The sequence below is a fragment of the Vulpes vulpes genome, chromosome 11 (assembly GCF_048418805.1).
Source record: "Vulpes vulpes isolate BD-2025 chromosome 11, VulVul3, whole genome shotgun sequence".
Lineage (NCBI taxonomy): Eukaryota > Metazoa > Chordata > Mammalia > Carnivora > Canidae > Vulpes > Vulpes vulpes.
Window position 1 is genome coordinate 15,783,001 of NC_132790.1, and position 7,454 is coordinate 15,790,454.

Consider the following 7,454-nt stretch of genomic DNA (forward strand, 5'->3'; position numbering starts at 1 on the left):
TGACAACTGAGAGCCTCTAGTCTGCCCCAAATAGAGGTTTTGGACAAGATCAGCTGTTTGCGATGTGAGATTCCAGCAGGAAGAGTTCCTGAGTCTTCCTGGAGGATCAGAGGGGTGAAAACCTGAACTCTGTGACTTCTGTGGGCCATGCAGAGGAAGGGTGCGCGCGATTCTGAGGCCAAAGTGTTGAGGGTAGACGGAGAAGAGGCCTGCAAGTGCTTCAGGGAGCCTACCCCAGCATTCAACCCTTACTTCATTGCTCAAGGTCAAGGATTGTGATGATGCTCCCTTGCCACACGTCCTTGGTCCAAGAGAGCGCCTTGACTTCGCTTCCGCCACCACCTCAAGTTGGAAGTAGCAGGAGGAGAGGGAGGGAGGAATGAGTCTACACACAAGCGGGCCAGGCCAGTCCAGCAGCGGGTGAGGGCAGGAAATGAAGTCTCCGCTTCTCTCCAGCTAAGGAACTTGGAGCAGTAGCCCCCATTGGAGAAATCAAAGCAGCATTGTCCCAAAGAACCAAAGAGCCCAGGAGAGAACAACGGTGTTGGCGCCGATGCCTCTCGCGGAGAAGATGTTATCGGAGACGCTTCACCTACTTAGATAAACCCAGCCCGTCCAGAGACCCAGCACTAGACACCAACTCACAGCTTCCTTTATTAGGACCAGGCTCAAGAGAAGTGATCTTGGGCCGCCCCGGTGGCTCAGCGGTTCAGCGCCGCCTGCAGCCCAGGGCGTGATCCTGGAGACCCTGGATCGAGTCCCACGTCGGGCTCCCTGCATGGAGCCTGCTTCTCCCTCTGCCTGTGTCTCTGCCTCTCTCTCTCTCTGTGTCTCTATGAATAAATAAATAAAATCTTTAAAAAAAAAAAAAGACCAGTGATCTTTCAGTAGCTTGACGAACACTCAGTACCTTCACTCTTACAAAAGCTGAGAACAGTATCTGTTGAGCAGCAAGAACGATTTCTAAGGAACCATCCATCACTTTAACAATGTACAGACGCCCAGAGACGTGGGCAGCGCGCCTGCGAGGGGGCCCCGGGCTGTACCCACAGGCCCAATGTAAACACGACGCCAACAAGATGATTTTGTTGAAACTCTTGTAGGGGAGAAGTAAAGGAGCTACCAGAGACCCCGAGCAGAGCCCAGTCCTTTCCCCCAACATCCATTTCTAGATAAGAGATTCAATGTTAAGAACAAAATAGAGGGGCGCCTGGTGGCTTAGTCAGCTAAGCGTCTGCCTTCAGCTCGGGTCATGATCCCAGGGTCCTGGGATAGAGCCCCACTTAGGCTCCCTGCTCAGTGGGGGGTCTGCTTCTCCCTATCCTCCCACCTCTCCCTCTACCCCCACTCCTCCCTCCCCCACACCCCACTTGTGCTCTCTCTCTCTCTCTCTCAAATAAATAAAATCTTTAAAAAAAGAAAGGAGGAACAAAATATAAAGCCTTATGTTTGGCTCTTGGAAAATGGATGAAAGGAAACAGAATTCCTGTCCTCAGGTTCACTCAATAGTGGGGACATATGAAGAGATTACTTCAATCAATATAGTCTGAGGTCAGGGGATCCCTGGGTGGCTCAGCGGATTAGCACCTGCCTTAGGCCCAGGGCGTGATCCTGAGGTCCCAGGATCGGGTCCCACATCGGGCTCCCTGCATGGAGACTGCTTGTATCTCTGCCTATATCTCTCTCTCTGTGTCTCTCATGAATAAATAAATAAAATCTTAAAAAATATATATATATATATATATACATATATTCTGAGGTCGTTCAGGGCAAAAGTGAGGAGGCTGACCTCACTTACTGTAGGAGCACACGACAACAACAAGTATTTGAAATATGGACCTTGGATCATCAAAAAGGGGATAAAATTCCTCTCTTAGAAGTATCATATGTGGGATGGAGAGCAGCTGAGAAGGGGTACACAGGCAGCCTCTGGTAGGGGCAGAGGTATTTGTACTACGGTCATATTTACTACATTACACCTTCTTCTGTATGTGCGATAAAATGAGTGAATGAAGCTTGGGTTTTTGACAATACTGTCTCCTGATTGAACTGTCCCTTCCTCCTCCCACCCCCAGATGTCCAGCACAGGACACAATAATCTTTATTATTAAATCCATTTGAAATATCGTTTATTCGATAAAAATTCATTTATCACTGAAAGCATCCTAACTGCAAAGGAATATAGAATTCAGCATTCTCCTAACTTATTTGGCTATAGAATTCTTTAAGGAGTCTCTCTTGGGACTAGTGTTGCAGGGAAAACTTGCTGGGGAACACACTGGATTAGAGATTTGGGAGCCAGGACCCACAAGAAGGTGAATTCACGAATTTAGTGACTTCTGGATAAGACACCTCAAAATCCAGCCCCAATGTCTTGCACTCATTAAGTGTTCTCTTCACTACTTAGCTGTGGACCACATGAACAAGCACAAATTTGCCCTTCGAGTGCTGTGGTAGTGGCAATCTAGAATAGATGAACCAGGTCAAGGAAAATGCCAAAAAGTCGAGTTATTTTCTACAACTCAATGTGTTCAGAATGACAAATGTTACAAAGCACATTTTGGCTGTAGTAAACAGAACAAAGAAAAGCAAAAACCAAGAATGAATATATATATATATATATATATATATATATATATATATATATATATATATATTTCATAGGCAAAAAAATGAAATCTATCTGTATCTATGGAAAAATTAGGCTTGAAATAGCAGGCATGGTTTCCAATTTCTTGGAACAGAAAGACCTGAAGTTACTCAGGCAGTTGTGGTAGACAGGACAGTCTGGACAAAAGTCTCTGCAGTGACCCCGGAGTGTTTAACTTAAAAGGATCTCAAACAACCTTACTTTATAGATAGGGATACTGAGGCCGAAAAGGGAAGTGCTTCGTCACACCAGTGTGTCAGAGCCGGGCTAGAAGCCAGGGCCTGATGCCACGTGAGGCCCTGATGACAGGCTGCAGTCTCCTGATTTGTTCCTCCCAAGTCAGTGGATGGACCGATGAACTTGATTTGCCTGTAGCATCTACCCTCCCCTGGGCTCCTGAGGATGCAGGGCAAGCATTACAATGGACATGTGCAACACTAATAACTCCCAAAGACCAAAGCATCAGAAACTACCTTTAGGGAAAAAAACCACACTGGGTTGTGCTCCAAGTTCTTTTTCTTTCTTTCTTTTTTATTTTTTTTTAAGATTACTTATTCATTTATTAGGGAGAGAGCACACAAGCAGGGGGGGCAGCAGAGGGAGAGGGAGAAGCAGGCTCCCCACTGAGCAGGGAGCCTGGTGTGGGGCTCAATCCCGGGACCCTGGGACCATGACCTACCTGAGCTGGAGGCAGATGTCTAACCGACTGAGCCACCCAGGCGCCCCTGTGCTCCAAATTCTGGTTTTAGAAGCAGATACTAGTCTCCTTTAAAAGGTCTATCTTGACTCTATTGGGTACTTACTCTCCCAGGGAAGAAATTGTTTGTCAGTGGAATCGAAACAAGGGAAACTTAGAAAGCTCCAGGAAAGTCAACATTTCCTGGAGATTAAAAATATTTTTCTCCAGGGGCGCCTGGGTGGCTCAGTTGGTTAAGTGTCCAACTCCTGATTTCAGCTCAGGTCATGATCTCAGGGTCCTGGACTCAAGCCCTGCATCAGGCTCCACCCTCAGCTCCCCTCTCCCTCCGCCTCTCCCCCTGCTCGTGCTCTCTCTCTCTCAAATAAATAAATAAAACCTGTACAAAAATATTTTTCTGCAGAGGAATTGGGCAGAAGCAAGAATTTCTTTCAAGAATGATCGATGAAAGTGCAACCGATCTAGTCCCCACTCCGTCTAAACATCAGACAAGGATCACCGAGCTCGGCAAACAGGGCCAGACAGTCGGCCCGGTTCCGTCCCGGGAGGGGACTGTGCGGCGAGTCCATCACAGGCTCATCACGGAGCCGCCGTCCGAATCCTACAGCAGGTAGGTGCAGCCTTTCGCTGCAAGGGAGGGATTGCCTGCCTAGGAAAACTCAGGCTTTAAAACGAGCAATTTCGGTAGAGGAAAGTGGGTTTTCTTGCCTAGATCGAAACAAAATTTTATTTATTTATTTATTTTTAAGATTTTATTTATTTATTCACAAGAGTCACACACACACCCAGAGAGAGAGAGAGAGAGAGAGAGAGAGAGGCAGAGACACAGGCAGAGGGAGAAGCAGGCTCCATGCAGGGAGCCCGACGTGGGACTCGATCCCGGGTCTCCAGGGTCACACCCTGGGCCAAAGGCAGGTGCTCAACCGCTGAGGCACCTGGGCGTCCACAAAGCAAAATTTATTTTAAGTTCAATTGCTTCAATAGTTGTGGTACTTGGTCAAGTTCTGATTTAACTTGAGAGTCAGTGCAAATTACATTCTCTAATTGTGACAGATCCATCTGAGGCTGTCAAACCTTCGCTGGAGGAGAGGGGTGTCAGGGTGGCCCAGTCAGTTAAGAGTCCAACTCTTTTTTTTTTTTTTTTTAAGATTTTATTTATTTATTCATGAGAGACACAGAGAGAGGCAGAGACATAGGCAGAGGGAGAAGCAGGCTCCATGCAGGGGGGCCCCGACGTGGGACTCGATCCCCGGCCTCCAGGATCACACCCTGGGCCGAGGGCAGGCGCTAAATTGCTGGGCCACCTGGGCTGCCCAGGAGTCCGACTCTTGATTTCACCTCGGGTTATGGTCTCAGGGTCATGAGATCAAACCCCCCGTTGGGGCATCGGCCGTGAGCACTGGGCAGGGAGCCTGCCTGAGATTCTCTCCCTCTCCCACCACGTGCTCTCTCTAAAATAAATCAATCTTTTTTTGAAAAAACAAAAACCCAGAAAAGAAAAGCCTTACGATGTAAAGTGGCTTGTTTTACAGAAGGGAGACCGGCCTGACTAGGAAGTAATTTGCTCAAGGTCACCTGGCTGTCAGCGTCACAAGGTGAGATTCCCTCGGGGACACCTGGGTTCCCATGTCCCTGCTCAAAGCCAACCACTGGGTGGGCCTCTCCTGCTGGCACCCACCCCACCAAATGGGGCGCTGGGGCTCCCATTCAAGATGGGGACATGGCAGGGTCCTGAACCCACCTGCCCCCTTGGGCCTGAGGAATCCACGGTTACCCATAGAACCATTTCCAGGGGGAAAAAGGCCCAAACCAGCAGAACGACTCCTTCACATCCAGAAAAAAATCACATCAAAACGGGTAGGAAAGGCCGAGAAAGCACCTCACCGTTAATCCCTCCCCACCCCTCCCACACCCCGTCACCCCCAACTCCCTCACCTCCACCCCTCGACAGCAGCCCACAGTTGGGAGGGAACTCAGAAGCCCAGAGCTTCTCCCTGAGGACTTGGTGCCCGATATGGGACACCCTAACTTTGAAACTGCGCCTGAAAGGCAAGGCCCCAGACAGCTGGTTCTGAAAGCCCCAGGCTCAAGCGCAGAACATGCCTGGGCTCGGCACACTGAGAACCGGCTCCTGGGCACCCCCCCCCCCCCCCCCGGCACGCCCCCCGCCCCTCCGCGCAGCAGCAGGTTGGAAAAGTGCTCAAAGTGCTCAGTCTTTCGGGAAAGAAGCTCATTGCTCAACTTAAAGGGTCGGACGGGGGTGGGGGGGCTGGGGGGTGGGTGCAAGGGGGGCAGGGGGGCTTGGGGCTGGGTGCGGGGGGGGGCAGGGTGGCAGGGGGCTTGGGGGCTGGGGGGCTTGGGGCTGGGTGCATGGGGGGCAGGGTGGCAGGGGGCTTGGGGGCTGGGGGCGGGGGGGCAGGGAGGTGGGGGGCAGGGGGCGGGGGGGCAGGGGCCTGCTGGGACACTCTCTGGCCAGACCCTGGCAGGTGCCTTCTGCTCTCCCCCGGGCGTCTTCGGGCACCATCTCCACATCGCCCCCTCTGCTGTGCTCCCCAGAGAGGACCTTCTACACACACCTGGTGCCCTGGGTTTCACGGTGACCCCGTTTTTGTGCCTGTAGCCCAGGGGACATAGCACTGGGCACCAGGGGCCTTGCGGTCCTGGGTCCGGCCGGGCTGTGAGCTTCAGAGGCTTCCGGCCACTGCGTAGACAGCGCACTGAGAAAACCGTCCTTCGGTGAAAGAGGCGGGTTTGCTGGTTCAGGCCCTCAGCCTGGCCACTCACTGGGGGCCAACGGAGCTGCACTCAGGCAGGGAGGCCGTGGAAGCCATCTCTGCGCTGCGCCTGGCTCCAGCTGCCTGGCATCTTTTTTTTTTTTTTTTTTTTTTTTAAAGATTTTATTCATGAGAGACAGAGAGAGAGAGGGAGAAGCAGGCTCCATGCAGGGAGCCCAACGTGGGACTCGATCCCCAGACCCCGGATCAACTCCCTGAGCCAGAGGCAGATGCTCAACCACTGAGTCACCCAGGCGTCCCTAGTATTTCTTTTTTTTTTTGAGGAACTTCCATACTGTTTTCCATTTTTGTCATTATGTGTGGTAATGGATGTTAACTAGAAGTGTGATTATTTTGCAATATATACAAATATCAAACCATTATGTTGTACATTTGAAAGAAATAAAAAAATGTCGATTATTCTTTAAAAAAAAAAAGGGAAGGAAAGAAATTGAAGGCTGAGCCTGGCACACGGCCTCCAGGACCATGAGTTCCTGAGGGCAGTGCGTGGCAGCAGAGCAAAGGCTACTTTTGTCGGAAGGGCTTTCCCCTTCCTCAAAGACATTTCCCAATTCTTGGTCATTTCTGTCATCTCCAGGCTCCAAACTGTGGCTAGAGGGGAGTCAAGTCAGAAGAAACCTCGCAGTGGCTTCTGACGTGGGACCCATGGCCAGGGGAGAACACTGCTGCTCTGCTAATCTGAGGCACACCTGGAGGAAATGCCCATTTTGAGGTGGCACCGACCAAAATTACAAATCAGGACATGGACTAAACACCTTTGCAGCCAAAACCTGAAGCAGGGAAGCAGCATGATGTTCAATCCCTCCTTCATAAATAGCTGCCCAAAGGACCTTCTACCAACATACTTTAGTTACTGCTTGATGTTGAGTCATCTGTTGGGAGATGTTTTTTTTGGGGGGGAAATGTTCTTTAACTTAGATTTTTGACACTTGGGGATTAAGTAGATCACCTCCAGTTATACGTGACATAATGGAAAGAGCAGAGGCCTGGATTCTAGTTCGAATCTCCCCTTTCACTAGTTGTGTTAACTTCTGAATCTCAGGCTCTTCGTCCTTCAAAGGCAGAGATTCATATTGCCTCTTACGTTCTAGATGAGTTGCACACGCCTCCCACAGCCTCAGATGCCCTCCCTTGACTCTCTACTTGTCCTGTCCCTTGAGTCATCGCAGGTCTCCCGTCCTTCAGGAAACCTTGCTTTGATTTTATCCTCCCTTCTGCACTCACTACCTGTGCAAACATTACTCTTGTTGTAATCATGATACTTGTTGACTAAATACAACTTTTTTTTTTAAAGGTTTTATTTATTTGTAGA